The 16,393-nt window shown below is 49.2% G+C and overlaps 1 long non-coding RNA gene across 1 annotated transcript in view; it reads right to left on the reverse strand.

The window, feature by feature from the left end:
* The window catches only part of LOC146042872 (uncharacterized), a 165,133-nt gene that overhangs the window by 132,931 nt on the left and 15,809 nt on the right, over window positions 1-16,393 (reverse strand). The window contains exon 2 of the long non-coding RNA XR_014464044.1: window positions 6,377-6,502. This is a non-coding gene — a long non-coding RNA (uncharacterized LOC146042872). The remainder of the gene's footprint in view (window positions 1-6,376; window positions 6,503-16,393) is intronic.

A 16,393-nucleotide genomic window follows, 5' to 3' on the forward strand; every position in this document is an offset into this window, starting at 1 on the left:
ATTATATTTCCTATATAAGGTAAACATTACAGGTCATTATGAAGAATAAAAATGTTGCTTGGCAATTTTCACACCTATTTTGACAAATTCACATGGGAATTAAAGGGTTAAGTCCCAGAATATAATGAATTGTCACTGAGGGGCAGATTTATTAAGCTCGGTGAAGTGATAAAGGCCCTTATTCTGGTTCGGGCGGTACGGCCCGCGTGCGGCCGTACCGCCGATGTTTTTCTTCTGCACATGCGCAGAGGTCAATCTGCGCATGTGCAGCCCCCTTCGCCGCAGACGTATTTCGTCCGCCGCAAAGGGGGCGTATAGGGGCGTGAGAGGCTTCATGCCCTCATTTCCCTATGTGTACGCCCCGCGTTTCATGGGCGTTCCCATGCAAACGCGGGGCGTATGCATGGTAATGAGGGCATGACGCAACTCATGGGGGCGGAAAGCTGACGTCGCCGGATGTCAGCTTTCAGCCCCCATACAAGCTACCACACGGACGATTGTCCGTGTGGTCTCAGCTTGCGGGAGCTGCCGGGTCGTGCGGACCTGCCTTCGATGGTCGACGACCATCGAATGCAGGGGGCAGCTCCCACCATGGTGGAGGCGTACGCCTCCACCATTTTTATGCGGATCGCCAGCCGTCCGTGTACGGACGGCCGTGGCGATCCGTAGGGTGGGCGGGGATTGGTTTGTGCGGCCGGAGCCCCGTGTGCGGCTCTGGCCGCACCAACCAGAATAAGGCCCAAAGTGTCTGGTTTTATCACTGGCCAATCAGCTCCTGACGGTGAAGTTACAGGCTTGGTTTGAAAAATGACAGGTAGGAGCTGATTGGCCGGTGATGAAAACAATACACTTTATCAATTCACCGAGCTTAATAAATCTACCCCTGAGCATCTTATATGTCCATAGTAATGTCCATTAATCAGAAACATAAGATTTTCCTTTTTATACCTTAAAATTATATTTCAAATGTAAAACATTACACTACAATGAAGGCCAGTATTCATAACCAATGGGGCTGTATTGCTGCAAGCTCTGACTAGGGATGGCCATGGACTATCGATGTTCCCAAAACATCGACGGTTGGAACCTAGTGCTCGATGTTTTGGGCATCGATAGGCGAGGGTCGAATAGTTTTATGCCATCGATGAACGGCTTCCAATGGCAATTATTTTTTTTTTCCTGCTGCCCGGCTACTACCACTCATTGTCTCAGTCAGCCAGCCTCACAGTCTGTCACGGACACTCACTGTGACACTGACTGTGCAGTTTGCGCCGCGGCTGTCCTTCTTTGGCAGGGCCAGCCGCCAGTGATGGATGATGATGATGCGGCAGGTCTGAGTGGTCCCTTGGTCAGTCATTCAACAGCAGTGCAGTTATGATTGGCAGCCCGGCGGGGTGTACGTGTGCAGTGTATGGCAGCAGCTTGCTGTGCTGCAGGAGTTGTGTGGCCGTGTGTACATGCGCACTGCAGGGCAGGCAGCAGGAGCAGAGAGAGTGGCCCAGGTCGGCGCCAGGGCCAGGAGAAAGCTGTCCAGAATTGATGGCTAGAAAAGTTCTACTGCACATGCACGCACCTCCCGGCGCCGCATTCCTTTGCGCATGCGCAGGTAAGCGATGGCGAGAACCATGAATGGCCGATGATAGAATGGTTTATAGCCATCGATGGTTCCTGCCTTAGAAGCCGTCGATGACAAGCATCGATGGGGGATGTGCCGATGGCCATCCCTAGCTCTGACAGAGCCCCTACAGTTCATGTTGTGTAATATCCTCTGTGCTCTCCCACCTGTTCTGGGCTAATGATATTAGAAGTAACCCTATACCTTTGTATTATGATTGTATGTTTGCTGAGAGGTTCTTATTTGCCCTCCCCTTGCCATCAGGGAAGACTTACACATAATTGGGAGTTTCGCAAACAGATCCATATGGCTACGTTATCATGTAACTATACGTTATTTCTGGTGATCTGTGTCACACCTGTCTGCAGTGACCTCCCTCACCATCTGGCTGGAAGTACCTGACACAGTACTGGGAACGGTACTTATTTCCTAGCAAGGTGCCCGCGATTTTGATTGTATTGATCGGGTCGGAAAAATCACGTTGATCGCATCGCATGCCAACCAAATCGCATGCGATGGGATCAACGCGATGAACCCGATTTTTACATTGGAATCAATGTAAAATGGTCCCTGAGACCCGATTTTACATTGATTTCAATGTAAAAAGCCCCAAAACCCCCCATTGTAATACAAAACCCCCCCTCATGTTTTAAATGCCCCCCCCCCATTGTTAACGCCACCCCACTATTGACGGCAACCCGAAGCGTGGCGAGCGCAGCGAGCCCGCAAGGGGCGGCGGTACGCATCCTCCGACCTTTTCATACCCCCACTATCCACGTCGGCGTGGAGTTGATTTTATAAAGTGTGGCGAGCGTGCATAACTTCACAGGTATACGCGGCCGCTCGCCACCACGCTTCGGGCTCGGTGGCTCGCCACACTTTATAAAATCAACTTCACGCCGACGTGGATAGTGGGGGTATGAAAAGGTCGGAGGACACGTACCGCCGCCCCTCGCGGGCTTGCTGCGCTCGCCACGCTTCGGGTTGACGTCAATAGTGGGGTGGCGTTAACAATGGGGGGGCATTAACCATACTTTATAACCATACTCAATGAGAAATTGGCCATATTGGCCCATTTCCCATTGTCCCCTATGTAAAATCGCGTTGATCATTATATTGGGCCGCGACCGACGCGATCAACCCGATTTTGACTTGAAAAATAATTTAACATTATTCTCTATGGGAAAATCGCGTTGATCGCGTCGGTCGCATCGCGGCCCATTATAATGGGCCGCGATGGACGCGATCAACGCGATTTTCTCTTTCACCGGCAAATTAGCTGCTGAGTGACAGAAAATCGGGTCCATCGCGTTGATTGTATGCCTTAAGTACCTTAAACTTAAGGCATCCAATCAATGAGACTGGCGCCATGCTAGGAAATAAGTACCCTGGGAACACATTGGTTAAGGTGCGATGCGTTTTGAACTAGAACGCATCGCATCTATGGTAGTTCAAAACAAGTACGATGTGCTAAAGCAGCGTGCGGTTTGAACTAGATGAGATGTAATCTAGTTAAAAAAATACGGGCAGCACATACTTTATGTGCTGTATCATGGGATGTGCGCGGGAGTGTGCGTCCAATCGCACCTGTACATCGCACCATGCATGGGCGGCATTAGAGACTCTAAAACTTTGCACCCTGCGATATTTACAGGAAAACATTCAGGGCCAGATGCAACAAGCTTCAAACAGTGAGAGTGATAAACAGCCAGCTCCTAACTGCCATGTTACAGGCTGTCAGGAATGAGCTGATTGACTGGCTGTTTATCACTCTCCATCTATAGATAGATTGCGAGCAGGGCCCTCCTACCTCTATGTCGGTTTGTATCTACCCAGTTTGTTTAATCACTGTTGTCTCCAATTGTAAAGTGCAACAGAATCTGCTGCACTATATGATAAACTGTAAATAAATAAAAAAATGAATCAATAATGTTATCACTTTTTGAAGCTTTTTGAAGGGTCATGTTAAGTCTGTGATCAGGCCCCTTCCTCTGTAGCTGGCAGTGTATTGGTGTATGGACTGTATTTGCACAACCACACTGCACCCATTATAGATACAGAGAAGTGGATCGATATGGTCATTGAGTAAACCAAGTTTCTTATGCAGGGGCGGATTGGGAAATAAATCCAGCCCGGGAAATATCTTAAAGCAGCCCTAAAGGGGGGGGGGGTGGGGTGGCCTAGCTATAGGGGCGTGGCCTATTTCAGTGAGGCCATGCCCCATTTATCGCTGCTGTGGGGAGGTTCCCGTGGAAAGCGGGACAGTTGAGAGGTATGCATATGCCGCAGGATTACCTGCAGGACAAGGCACCCAGGCTAACACTTTACTAGTAGGGAAGTGCTGGACATAAAAAGGTTGTGTATGTATATATGTATATATTTATATACGATTTTCAAATAAATAAAAACAGGAGGCGGCACTCTCAAACAAATAGTGAAAAACTGTATTAAATCCTCAAAGTGCAAAAAAGGTCAGCATAAATTGTCAACAGTTTCGGAGCTTACGCTCCTTCCTCAGGACGACTGACAGCATGAACAAATCAAATGTGAAGTGCACTTCATATATATGCAGGGACGGATTTAGGGGTCAGGCCACCCCTAGGCACAACATATTAACACCCCCTTCCCCCTAGTCCCATTGGCTGGTGCACATAGAGCTGGGGGGGGGAGAGGAGATGCCGGGGCAGGGGCACCATATGCACTTGATTAGATTACACTACAGCAAGGGATGGGACAGCGGCAGTAATTGTCTCTCCCGGCTCACCTTCTCGAGTGCAGAGAAGGAGAGAGCCGCCGCCGATCCCCAGCCCGCTCAGCTGCTGCAGCTTGATCCGGCGAGCGCTGCCTAGGATTACCAGGCTGCCCACAGCCCCGCTCTCCCTGCTGCCTCTCCGCCACCCGCAGATATGGTGGAGCCGTCTTCCAGCGAGGAGGATCGGTTGTCTTCTAGGGGAGGGCGATTGCCCCCTTCACCTCCCCTTCTATCTATCCCTGGTTACACAGGCGGCACACACAGCGCTGCCGCTGCCGCTGCTGGCTGCTTACACGCCTGGGAGGAACACGCCTTCTGATAGGGCGGCAGCATCCCGCATCAGATTGGCCCCTCACTGCTGCCCGTTCAGCCATGGTCACAGGCAGCGTGCCTCCCTGTGATAGGTGCCACCCCTACAGTGGCGTAACTAAAAATTTTGCTCCCCCCAGCCAAAAACATTCTGGTGCCCCCCCCCTTTTTTTTTTGGTAAAACAAACATAACTGTTTGTTGGCAATTCGGCGCTCCCAGTGCGAACAGTAAAAATATGCCCCGCCCAAATTAAAGAAAAACATAAGAATTTACGAAGAACCTTTAGCGTGGCCATTCCAAAAAGGGTTTGTGGCAAGGGTTATTAGACAATATGCCACATGCTGTAATGCACATTACAGAATACGCCACACACTGTAATGTATATTACATATTATACAACACACCATAATGACCCTTACACATTATGCCCCATTCCTTAATGCCCATTACACATTATGCCACATACTGTAATGTCCATAACCATTATGCCACACACAGTTATGCCAAATACACATGCAATAACGTAATACCAATTACACATTATGACACACAGTGTAGGCAGATCCAGAACAAAGTGACAGGGGGAGCACCATGACAGTGGGAGAGGTTATTTGTGTGAGCTCCTGGAACAGTGGCCATGGCCTCACAATGGTGTCGTCTCAAAGGGAATAATGTAGAGAGGCAGTGGACAGTGAAAAGGTAACAGCGAGAGGCAAAGAGTGATGTCTGAAAGAGGCAGAGACCAACAGGAGAGAGGGGGAAATGAGGAGATAGTGACAGTACCACCAGGGAGAAGTAGATGGGGATGTAGTGGATAAAGGGGAGACATAGTAAGAGATAGAGGGGCAGTGATTAACAGGGAGAGACAAAGGGTGACAGTGAGAAGCAGTGGGTGACCTTAGGGAGTAAAAGAGGTAGCAAGTGGATGATGCCAGGGGAAGGCAATGTGTGACAGAGGATGGCAGGTAGAGGCATTGGATGACAGGAGAGAGAGGTGACAGAAAGAGATAGTGGGGAAGGAGGAGGGGGGAGGAGAAGGAGTGAGGGGGATAGAGGGGAAGGCGGGGAGGGAGCGAGGTAGAGAGAATGGAGGGGGATAGAGAGAGTGGGGTAGAGGGAAATGGAGGGGTGCCGGACGGGGTCCCGACAGTCAGGATCCCGACAGCCATTCACCCGACGTCGGGATCCCGACTGTCAAAAACTGACAGCCGGGTTCCCGACGGCCACCAGCTATTTTCCCTCGTGGGGGTCCACGACCCCCATAGAGGGAGAATAGAATTGTGCCCGCAGCGTGGCGAGCGCAGCGAGCCCACAAGGGGCTTAGTTGCGCTCACCATGCTGTCCGGGTCCGGCCAGTCGGGATAATGACTGTCGGGATCCCGACTGTCGGACCCCTATACCACACCCAAATGGAGAGGGAGAGACAAACGAAGAGGATAAGAAGGAAGGAGAGATAGAGGCTAAGGAGGGAGAGAGAGGGAGATAAGGGGAGCATAGAGAAATGGAGAGGAGGGAGAGGTCAGGGGTAAAGGAAGGGAGAGAAAGGAAAAGAGACGGAGGGGTGGATAGCGAAAGAGAAGGAGAGACGGCGAGAGAAAGATGGAGTTATCTAACATTGGTGCAAGTGTGGTGTGAAGCAGCTTAGGAGGTAGAGGGCCATACTGCCACATCCTAAGCTGCGCTAGACTTCCCGACTTACCTCTGGCTGTCAGCTCCCGGCAGCTTTGAGGGTCAGGTTCCCGCCTCTACATGTCTGCTTCTGGCTCCCGCGAGGTTCAGACTCCAGCTCCCGGCTCTTGCTTCTGGTGTCAGGTCATGGCTTAAACTAGATTTAAAAAAAAAAATTATTACCTAAATGACAGAGGGGGCACGTGCCTTGGCCTCCAACCTCCGTGATGCACTGATGCTGTTTTCTTGCTGTCTTGACAAAGACCCAGATGGGGTCAAAACGTTGAGTTAATTATATGATGGATTAATTAAGGACTCTGTTTTCACTACTATTTCCTGTGAGGGCTCCTTGCTGCAAGTTATTACTCTTGCTAAACCTTTGGATACAGTACAATATATATATTGACAACGGTCCATTAAAGACCGAAACGTTGCCCTAGAAGACCCCGTGTCTGTCTACGGTTTGTGATCTAAGACCTCTGAGTGCCGCTACCGTCCCCCCCACTGTATCTAGTGCTGCCGCACTTTGAATGGCACTGGGGCCCCATACTGTCTATTAGCTCCCCCTGAGAGTGCCAATCTCTCCATTCAACTAATATATATATACTAGGTGATTCATCGCGCCCTACGGGCGCTCTTCACACCGTCGTAAGGGGCTGCGCCCCCTTAATTTGTGAACGTTTGTATATGAGAAATATGGTTAGAATTGTATGAAAGATGCCCTGTATTGCAACTTAGGTGTCCGCGAATCGTGGGAGGGGGTGGTCGCGGAGGGTGCCGCGAATTGCAGGAGGGGGGGTCGCGGGGGGTGCCGCGAATTGCAGGAGGGGGGGTTGTGGGGGGGTGGATGCTGCGAATCGCGGGAGGGGAGGGATTGCAGAGAATCGCGGGAGGGGGGTCGCGGGGTGGGTTGCCGCAAATCGCGGGAGGGGGGTTACGGGGGCGGGGGTTGCGGCGAATCATGGTAGGGGGGGTCGCAGGGGGTGTGCCGTGAATCACGGGAGGGGGGGTCACGGGGTGGGGTGCCGAGAATCGCGGGGGTGTGTGTGTGTGCCGTGAATCGCGGGAGTGGGGGTTGCGGGGGGGTGTGGGGGGGGGTGTGACGCGAATCGCCACAAGAAAAAATCAACACAGAAAGGTCAACACATGTAAATGTTGACATAAGTGTGGCACTTCATTGGTGTCCATGTCGACACATGAGAATGAATATGAAAACATTCAAAAAATGAAAAAAAAAACTTCAAAAACTCATGTCAACCTTTTTCATTGTCGACCATAACCATGTCAGTGTTTTCCATGTGCAATTTAATTCTGGAGCTGCCGCGGATCGCGGGGGGGGGTGCCGCGAATTGCGGGAGGGGGGGTCGCGGGGGTGGGTGCCGCGAATTGTGGGAGTGGGGGGTCGCAGGGTTGGGTGCCGCGAATCGCGAGAGGGCGGGGTTCACAGGGGTTCCGGTGGGGGGTTGCCGCGAATTGCGGGAGGTGGGGGGTCACGGGGGGTGCCACGAATCGCGGGGGGGTTGCGGGGGGGTGTGACGCGAATCGCCACAAGAAAAAATCAACACAGAAAGGTCAACACATGTAAATGTTGACATAAGTGTGCCACTTCATTGGTGTCCATGTTGACACATGACAATGAATATGAAAACATTAAAAAAATGAAATAAATCTTCAAAAACTCATGTCAACCTTTTTCATTGTCGACCATAGCCGTGCCAGTGTTTTGCATGTGCCATTTAATCCTGGGAGTGCCGCGATTTGCGGGAGGGGGGGGGGGTTGCTGGCGGTGGGTGCCGCGAATGGCGGGAGAGCGGGGTTCATGGGGGTTCCGGCGGGGGGTTGCCGCGAATTGCGGAAGGGGGGGGGTCGCGGGGGGGTGCCGGGGTGCCGCGAATCGCCGGAGCTGGGGTTGCGGGGGGTGTGACGCGAATCGCCACAAGAAAAAAATCAACACAGAAAGGTCAACACATGTAAATGTTGACATAAGTGTGGCACTTCATTGGTGTCCATGTCGACACATGAGAATGAATATGAAAATATTCAAAAAATGACAAAAAAACTTCAAAAACTCATGTCAACCTTTTTCATTGTCGACCATAGCCATGTCAGTGTTTTCCATGTGCAATTTAATTCTGGAGCTGCCGCGAATCACGGGGGGGTGCCGCGAATTGCGGGAGGCGGGGTCGCGGGGGTGGGTGCCGCGAATCGCGGGAGGGCGGGGTTCACAGGGGTTCCGGTGGGGGGTTGCCGCGAATTGCGGGAGGTGGGGGGGTCACGGGGGGTGCCGCGAATTGCGGGAGGGGGGTTGCGGGGGGGTGTGACGCGAATCGCCACAAGAAAAAATCAACACAGAAAGGTCAACACATGTAAATGTTGACATAAGTGTGCCACTTCATTGGTGTCCATGTCGACAAATGACAAGGAATATGAAAAAATTAAAAAAATTAAAAATAAATCTTCAAAAACTCATGTCAACCTTTTTCATTGTCGACCATAGCCGTGCCAGTGTTTTGCATGTGCCATTTAATCCTGGGGGTGCCGTGAATTGCGGGGGGGGGGGTGCCGCGAATCGCGGGAGGGGGGTCACAGGGGGGGTGCCACCAATCGTGCAAGGGGGGGTCGCGGGGGGTTCTTTTTGCCGCGAATCGCGGGAGGGAGGTCGCGGGGGGGTGTTTTTTCCGCGAATCGGGGGGGGGGGGTCACGGGGGAGGGTTTGCCGCGATTCGCGGGAGGGGGGGGGTCGCGGGGTGGTGGTTATGCCGCGAATTGCGGGAGGGGTCGTGGGGGGGGGTCTTTTTGCAGCGAATCGCGGGAGGGGGGGTCACGGGGGTGTTTTTGCTGCGAATCGCGGTAGGGGGGGTCGCGGGGGAGCGGGTGTTTTTGCCGCGAATCGCGGGAGGGGGGCGCGCGGGGGGGAGGTTTTGCCGCAAATCGCGGGAGGGGGGCGCTCACCTGGTGGCTGTGGAGTAGCAGTGCTGGGCAACATGGGAAGGCAGTGGGTGTCTGGCACTGTCTGTGGGCTCACTGGGCTGGTTCTCTGTCACATACCTCCCAACATGACCCTCTCCAGGAGGGACACAATGCTCTGTTTCTAGACTTCCCCTTAATGTATGATTGCCATCACCTGTTTTAAACAGGTTAATTTCTCAGAAAGGTGTTCAGCACAGATGTAGGCAATCACACATTAAGAGGAAAGTCCAGGAACAGAGCGTTATAGACACAGACACCCACTTTGAGTGACAGATGTAGCCAAATATATAGGAGATATATATATATATATCATTGAAAAGGGACTAGGAACACATTGAGATCTGTAAAATATATTAGAAGGGGACCAGACTCCCCCCTTGCTTACCACCAAGCCCACCCCACCCCACCCAGAGTAGCGGGAGGAGCGCATCCTGGATTAAATGTGCAGTTACAGTAGCACACTTTTTACCTGTGTGCTGGGTGTGCGCCGGTGCACAGCGGGCTCTCTGTAACGGCCAGGGACGACAACAAAAATGATGGGGTCCCATAAACTGTCATCTATGCGGCCCCCCTCTCCCCATCAAACGTCATCAATTCCTTCCCATGCTGGAACATAAACTGGACACACTCCCTCCCCCTTTGGTCTGCGCCCTCGCCCTGCGGCCTGCTCTCTATCACATTGACGCTTTCTCTCACCCAGCGGCCTGCGCTATATCACACTGATGCAGTCCCTCAACCCGTGGCCTGTGTTCTATCACATTGACGCACTCCCTCAACCCGTGGCCTGTGTCCTATCACACTGACACACTCCCTCAACTCGTGGCCTGTGTTCTATCACACTGCGCACTCCCTCAACCCGTGACCTGTGTCCTATCACACTGACACACTCCCTTAACCCGTGGCCTGTGTCCTATCACACTGACACACTCCCTCACCATGCTGCCTGCGTTCCATCACACTGACGCACTCCCTCACACGAGGCTGAAGTTGGCTTCTTATTCGGCCAGCTTCTTATTCGAGCTCCAGCTTCTTATTCGAGCTCCAGCTTCTTATTCGAGCTCCAGCTTCTTATTCAGAAAAATCACTTTTACAAGGGTTAATGAATGATGGACCACAAATTTCACTGCAGAAATCAACACAGGGGGGTTGCCTACATATGACCCACTTGCAATTTCTTTTGACCAACAATGATTTGGGCAGAAAATGGGCACAAAAATGGGCATGGGTCCCAGATATCATTTTGAATAAGTAGCTGGTGTCCTGCAAGGGTTAAACAGCGTTGGTCAAAAAATATTACACTGGAAACCCGCACAGGGGGGTCACTTACATATGACCCACTTGCCATTTCTTTTGACCAACACGGATTTGGGCAGAAATAGGGCAGTAAAGTGGGCATAGGTCCCAGATGTCATCATTTTGAATAAGTAGCTGGTGTCCTGCAAGGGTTAAACAGCGTTGGTCAAAAAATGTTACACTTGGAATCCACACAGGGGGGTCAGATACATATGACCCACTTGCCATTTCTTTTGACCAACAAGGATTTTGGCAGTAATAGGGCAGTAAAGTGGGCATGGGTCACAGATGTCATTATTTTGAATAAGTAGCTGGTGTCCTGCAAGGGTTAAACAGTGTTGGTCACAACATATTACACTTGAAACCCACACAGGGGGGTTGCCTACATATGACCCACTTGCAATTTCTTTTGACCAACAATGATTTGGGCAGAAAATGGGCACAAAAATGGGCATGGGTCCCAGAATCATCATTTTGAATAAGTAGCTGGTGTTCTGCAAGGGTTAAACAGCGTTGGTCAACAAATATTACACTGAAAACCCGCACTAGGGGGTCACTTACATATCACCCACTTGCCACTTCTTTTGACCAACAAGGATTTGGGCAGAAATAGGGCAGTAAAGTGGGCATAGGTCCCAGATGTCATCATTTTGAATAAGTAGCTGGTGTCCTGCAAGGGTTAAACAGCGTTGGTCAAAAAATGTTACACTGGAAACCCGCACAGGGGGGTCACTTATATATGACCCACTTGCCATTTCTTTTGACCAACGAGGATTTGGGCAGAAATAGGGCAGTAAAGTGGGCATAGGTCCCAGATGTCATCATTTTGAATAAGTAGCTGGTATCCTGCAAGGGTTAAACAGCGTTGGTCAAAAAATTTTACACTTAGAATCCACACAAGGGCATGACTTACATATGACCCACTTGCTATTTCTTTTGACCAACAAGGATTTGGGCAGAAATAGGGCAGTAAAGTGGGCATGGGTCCCAGAATCATCATTTTGAATAAGTAGCTGGTGTCCTGCAAGGGTTAAACAGCAGTGGTCAAAAAATATTACACTGGAAACCCGCACAGGGGGGTCACTTACATATGACCCACTTGCCATTTCTTTTGACCAACAAGGATTTGGGCAGAAATAGGGCAGTAAAGTGGGCATAGGTCCCAGATGTCATTATTTTGAATAAGTAGCTGGTGTCCTGCAAGGGTTAAACAGCGTTGGTCAAAAAATGTTACACTTGGAATCCACACAGGGGGGTCAGATACATATGACCCACTTGCCATTTCTTTTGACCAACAAGGATTTTGGCAGTAATAGGGCAGTAAAGTGGGCATGGGTCACAGATGTCATTATTTTGAATAAGTAGCTGGTGTCCTGCAAGGGTTAAACAGTGTTGGTCAAAACATATTACACTTGAAACCCACACAGGGGGGTTGCCTACATATGACCCACTTGCAATTTCTTTTGACCAACAATGATTTGGGCAGAAAATGGGCACAAAAATGGGCATGGGTCCCAGAATCATCATTTTGAATAAGTAGCTGGTGTTCTGCAAGGGTTAAACAGCGTTGGTCAACAAATATTACACTGAAAACCCGCACTAGGGGGTCACTTACATATCACCCACTTGCCACTTCTTTTGACCAAAAAGGATTTGGGCAGAAATAGGGCAGTAAAGTGGGCATAGGTCCCAGATGTCATCATTTTGAATAAGTAGCTGGTGTCCTGCAAGGGTTAAACAGCGTTGGTCAAAAAATGTTACACTGGAAACCCGCACAAGGGGGTCACTTATATATGACCCACTTGCCATTTCTTTTGACCAACGAGGATTTGGGCAGAAATAGGGCAGTAAAGTGGGCATAGGTCCCAGATGTCATCATTTTGAATAAGTAGCTGGTATCCTGCAAGGGTTAAACAGCGTTAGTCAAAAAATATTACACTTAGAATCCACACAAGGGCATGACTTACATATGACCCACTTGCTATTTCTTTTGACCAACAAGGATTTGGGCAGAAATAGGGCAGTAAAGTGGGCATGGGTCCCAGAATCATCATTTTGAATAAGTAGCTGGTGTCCTGCAAGGGTTAAACAGCAGTGGTCAAAAAATATTACACTGGAAACCCACACAGGGGGGTTGCCTACATATGACCCACTTGCAACTTCTTTTGACCAACAAGGATTTGGGCAGAAAATGGGCACAAAAATGGGCATGGGTCCCAGATATCATTTTGAATAAGTAGCTGGTGTCCTGCAAGGGTTAAACAGCGTTGGTCAAAAAATATTACACTGGAAACCCGCACAGGGGGGTCACTTACATATGACCCACTTGCCATTTCTTTTGACAAACAAGGATTTGGGCAGAAATAGGGCAGTAAAGTGGGCATGGGTCCCAGAATCATCATTTTGAATAAGTAGCTGGTGTCCTGCAAGGGTTAAACAGTGTTGGTCAAAACATATTACACTTGAAACCCACACAGGGGGTTGCCTACATATGACCCACTTGCAACTTCTTTTGACCAACAAGGATTTGGGCAGAAAATGGGCACAAAAATGGGCATGGGTCCCAGATATCATTTTGAATAAGTAGCTGGTGTCCTGCAAGGGTTAAACAGCGTTGGTCAAAAAATCTTACACTGGAAACCCGCACAGGGGGGTCACTTACATATGACCCACTTGCCATTTCTTTTGACCAACAAAGATTTGGGCAGAAATAGGGCAGTAAAGTGGGCATGGGTCCCAGAATCATCATTTTGAATAAGTAGCTGGTGTCCTGCAAGGGTTAAACAGCGTTGGTCAAAAAATATTACACTGGAAACCCGCACAGGGGGGTCACTTACATATGACCCACTTGCCATTTCTTTTGACCAACAAGGATTTGGGCAGAAATAGGGCAGTAAAGTGGGCATGGGTCCCAGAATCATCATTTTGAATAAGTAGCTGGTGTCCTGCAAGGGTTAAACAGCGTTGGTCAAAAAATGTTACACTTGGAATCCACACAGGGGGGTCACTTACATATGACCCACTTGCCATTTCTTTTGACCAACAAGGATTTGGGCAGTAATAGGGCAGTAAAGTGGGCATGGGTCCCAGAATCATCATTTTGAATAAGTAGCTGGTGTCCTGCAAGGGTTAAACAGCATTGGTCAAAAAATCTTACACTGGAAACCCGCACAGGGGGGTCACTTACATATGACCAACTTGCCATTTCTTTTGACCAACAAGGATTTGGGCAGAAATAGGGCACTAAAGTGGGCATGGGTCCCAGAATCATCATTTTGAATAAGTAGCTGGTGTCCTGCAAGGGTTAAACAGCGTTGGTCAAAAAATGTTACACTTGGAATCCACACAGGGGGGTCACTTACATATGACCCACTTGCCATTTCTTTTGACCAACAAGGATTTGGGCAGTAATAGGGCAGTAAAGTGGGCATGGGTCCCAGAATCATCATTTTGAATAAGTAGCTGGTGTCCTGCAAGGGTTAAACAGCGTTGGTCAAAAAATATTACACTGGAAACCCGCACAGGGGGGTCACTTACATATGACCCACTTGACATTTCTTTTGACCAAAAAGGATTTGGGCAGAAATAGGGCAGTAAAGTGGGCATGGGTCCCAGAATCATCATTTTGAATAAGTAGCTGGTGTCCTGCAAGGGTTAAACAGCGTTGGTCAAAACATATTACACTGGAAATCCACACAGGGGGGTCACTTACATATGACCCACTTGCCATTTCTTTTGACCAACAAGGATTTGGGCAGAAATAGGGCAGTAAAGTGGGCATGGGTCCCAAAATCATCATTTTGAATAAGTAGCTGGTGTCCTGCAAGGGTTAAACAGCGTTGGTCAAAAAATCTTACACTGGAAACCCGCACAGGGGGGTCACTTACATATGACCCACTTGCCATTTCTTTTGACCAACAAGGATTTGGGCAGAAATAGGGCAGTAAAGTGGGCATGGGTCCCAGAATCATCATTTTGAATAAGTAGCTGGTGTCCTGCAAGGGTTAAACAGTGTTGGTCAAAACATATTACACTTGAAACCCACACAGGGGGGTTGCCTACATATGACCCACTTGCAACTTCTTTTGACCAACAAGGATTTGGGCAGAAAATGGGCACAAAAATGGGCATGGGTCCCAGATATCATTTTGAATAAGTAGCTGGTGTCCTGCAAGGGTTAAACAGCGTTGGTCAAAAAATATTACACTGGAAACCCGCACAGGGGGGTCACTTACATATGACCCACTTGCCATTTCTTTTGACCAACAAGGATTTGGGCAGAAATAGGGCAGTAAAGTGGGCATGGGTCCCAGAATCATCATTTTGAATAAGTAGCTGGTGTCCTGCAAGGGTTAAACAGTGTTGGTCAAAACATATTACACTTGAAACCCACACAGGGGGTTGCCTACATATGACCCACTTGCAACTTCTTTTGACCAACAAGGATTTGGGCAGAAAATGGGCACAAAAATGGGCATGGGTCCCTGATATCATTTTGAATAAGTAGCTGGTGTCCTGCAAGGGTTAAACAGCGTTGGTCAAAAAATCTTACACTGGAAAACCGCACAGGGGGGTCACTTACATATGACCCACTTGACATTTCTTTTGACCAACAAGGATTTGGGCAGAAATAGGGCAGTAAAGTGGGCATGGGTCCCAGAATCATCATTTTGAATAAGTAGCTGGTGTCCTGCAAGGGTTAAACAGCGTTGGTCAAAAAATATTACACTGGAAACCCACACAGGGGGGTCATTTACATATGACCCACTTGCCATTTCTTTTGAACAACAAGGATTTGGGCAGAAATAGGGCAGTAAAGTGGGCATGGGTCCCAGAATCATCATTTTGAATAAGTAGCTGGTGTCCTGCAAGGGTTAAACAGCGTTGGTCAAAAAATATTACACTGGAAACCCGCACAGGGGGGTCACTTACATATGACCCACTTGCCATTTCTTTTGACCAACAAGGATTTGGGCAGAAATAGGGCAGTAAAGTGGGCATGGGTCCCAGAATCATCATTTTGAATAAGTAGCTGGTGTCCTGCAAGGGTTAAACAGCGTTGGTCAAAAAATGTTACACTTGGAATCCACACAGGGGGGTCACTTACATATGACCCACTTGCCATTTCTTTTGACCAACAAGGATTTGGGCAGTAATAGGGCAGTAAAGTGGGCATGGGTCCCAGAATCATCATTTTGAATAAGTAGCTGGTGTCCTGCAAGGGTTAAACAGCATTGGTCAAAAAATCTTACACTGGAAACCCGCACAGGGGGGTCACTTACATATGACCAACTTGCCATTTCTTTTGACCAACAAGGATTTGGGCAGAAATAGGGCACTAAAGTGGGCATGGGTCCCAGAATCATCATTTTGAATAAGTAGCTGGTGTCCTGCAAGGGTTAAACAGCGTTGGTCAAAAAATGTTACACTTGGAATCCACACAGGGGGGTCACTTACATATGACCCACTTGCCATTTCTTTTGACCAACAAGGATTTGGGCAGTAATAGGGCAGTAAAGTGGGCATGGGTCCCAGAATCATCATTTTGAATAAGTAGCTGGTGTCCTGCAAGGGTTAAACAGCGTTGGTCAAAAAATATTACACTGGAAACCCGCACAGGGGGGTCACTTACATATGACCCACTTGACATTTCTTTTGACCAAAAAGGATTTGGGCAGAAATAGGGCAGTAAAGTGGGCATGGGTCCCAGAATCATCATTTTGAATAAGTAGCTGGTGTCCTGCAAGGGTTAAACAGCGTTGGTCAAAACATATTACACTGGAAA

This window comes from Crinia signifera, chromosome 19 (genome assembly GCF_055691185.1).
Source record: "Crinia signifera chromosome 19, ASM5569118v1, whole genome shotgun sequence".
Classification (NCBI taxonomy): domain Eukaryota; kingdom Metazoa; phylum Chordata; class Amphibia; order Anura; family Myobatrachidae; genus Crinia; species Crinia signifera.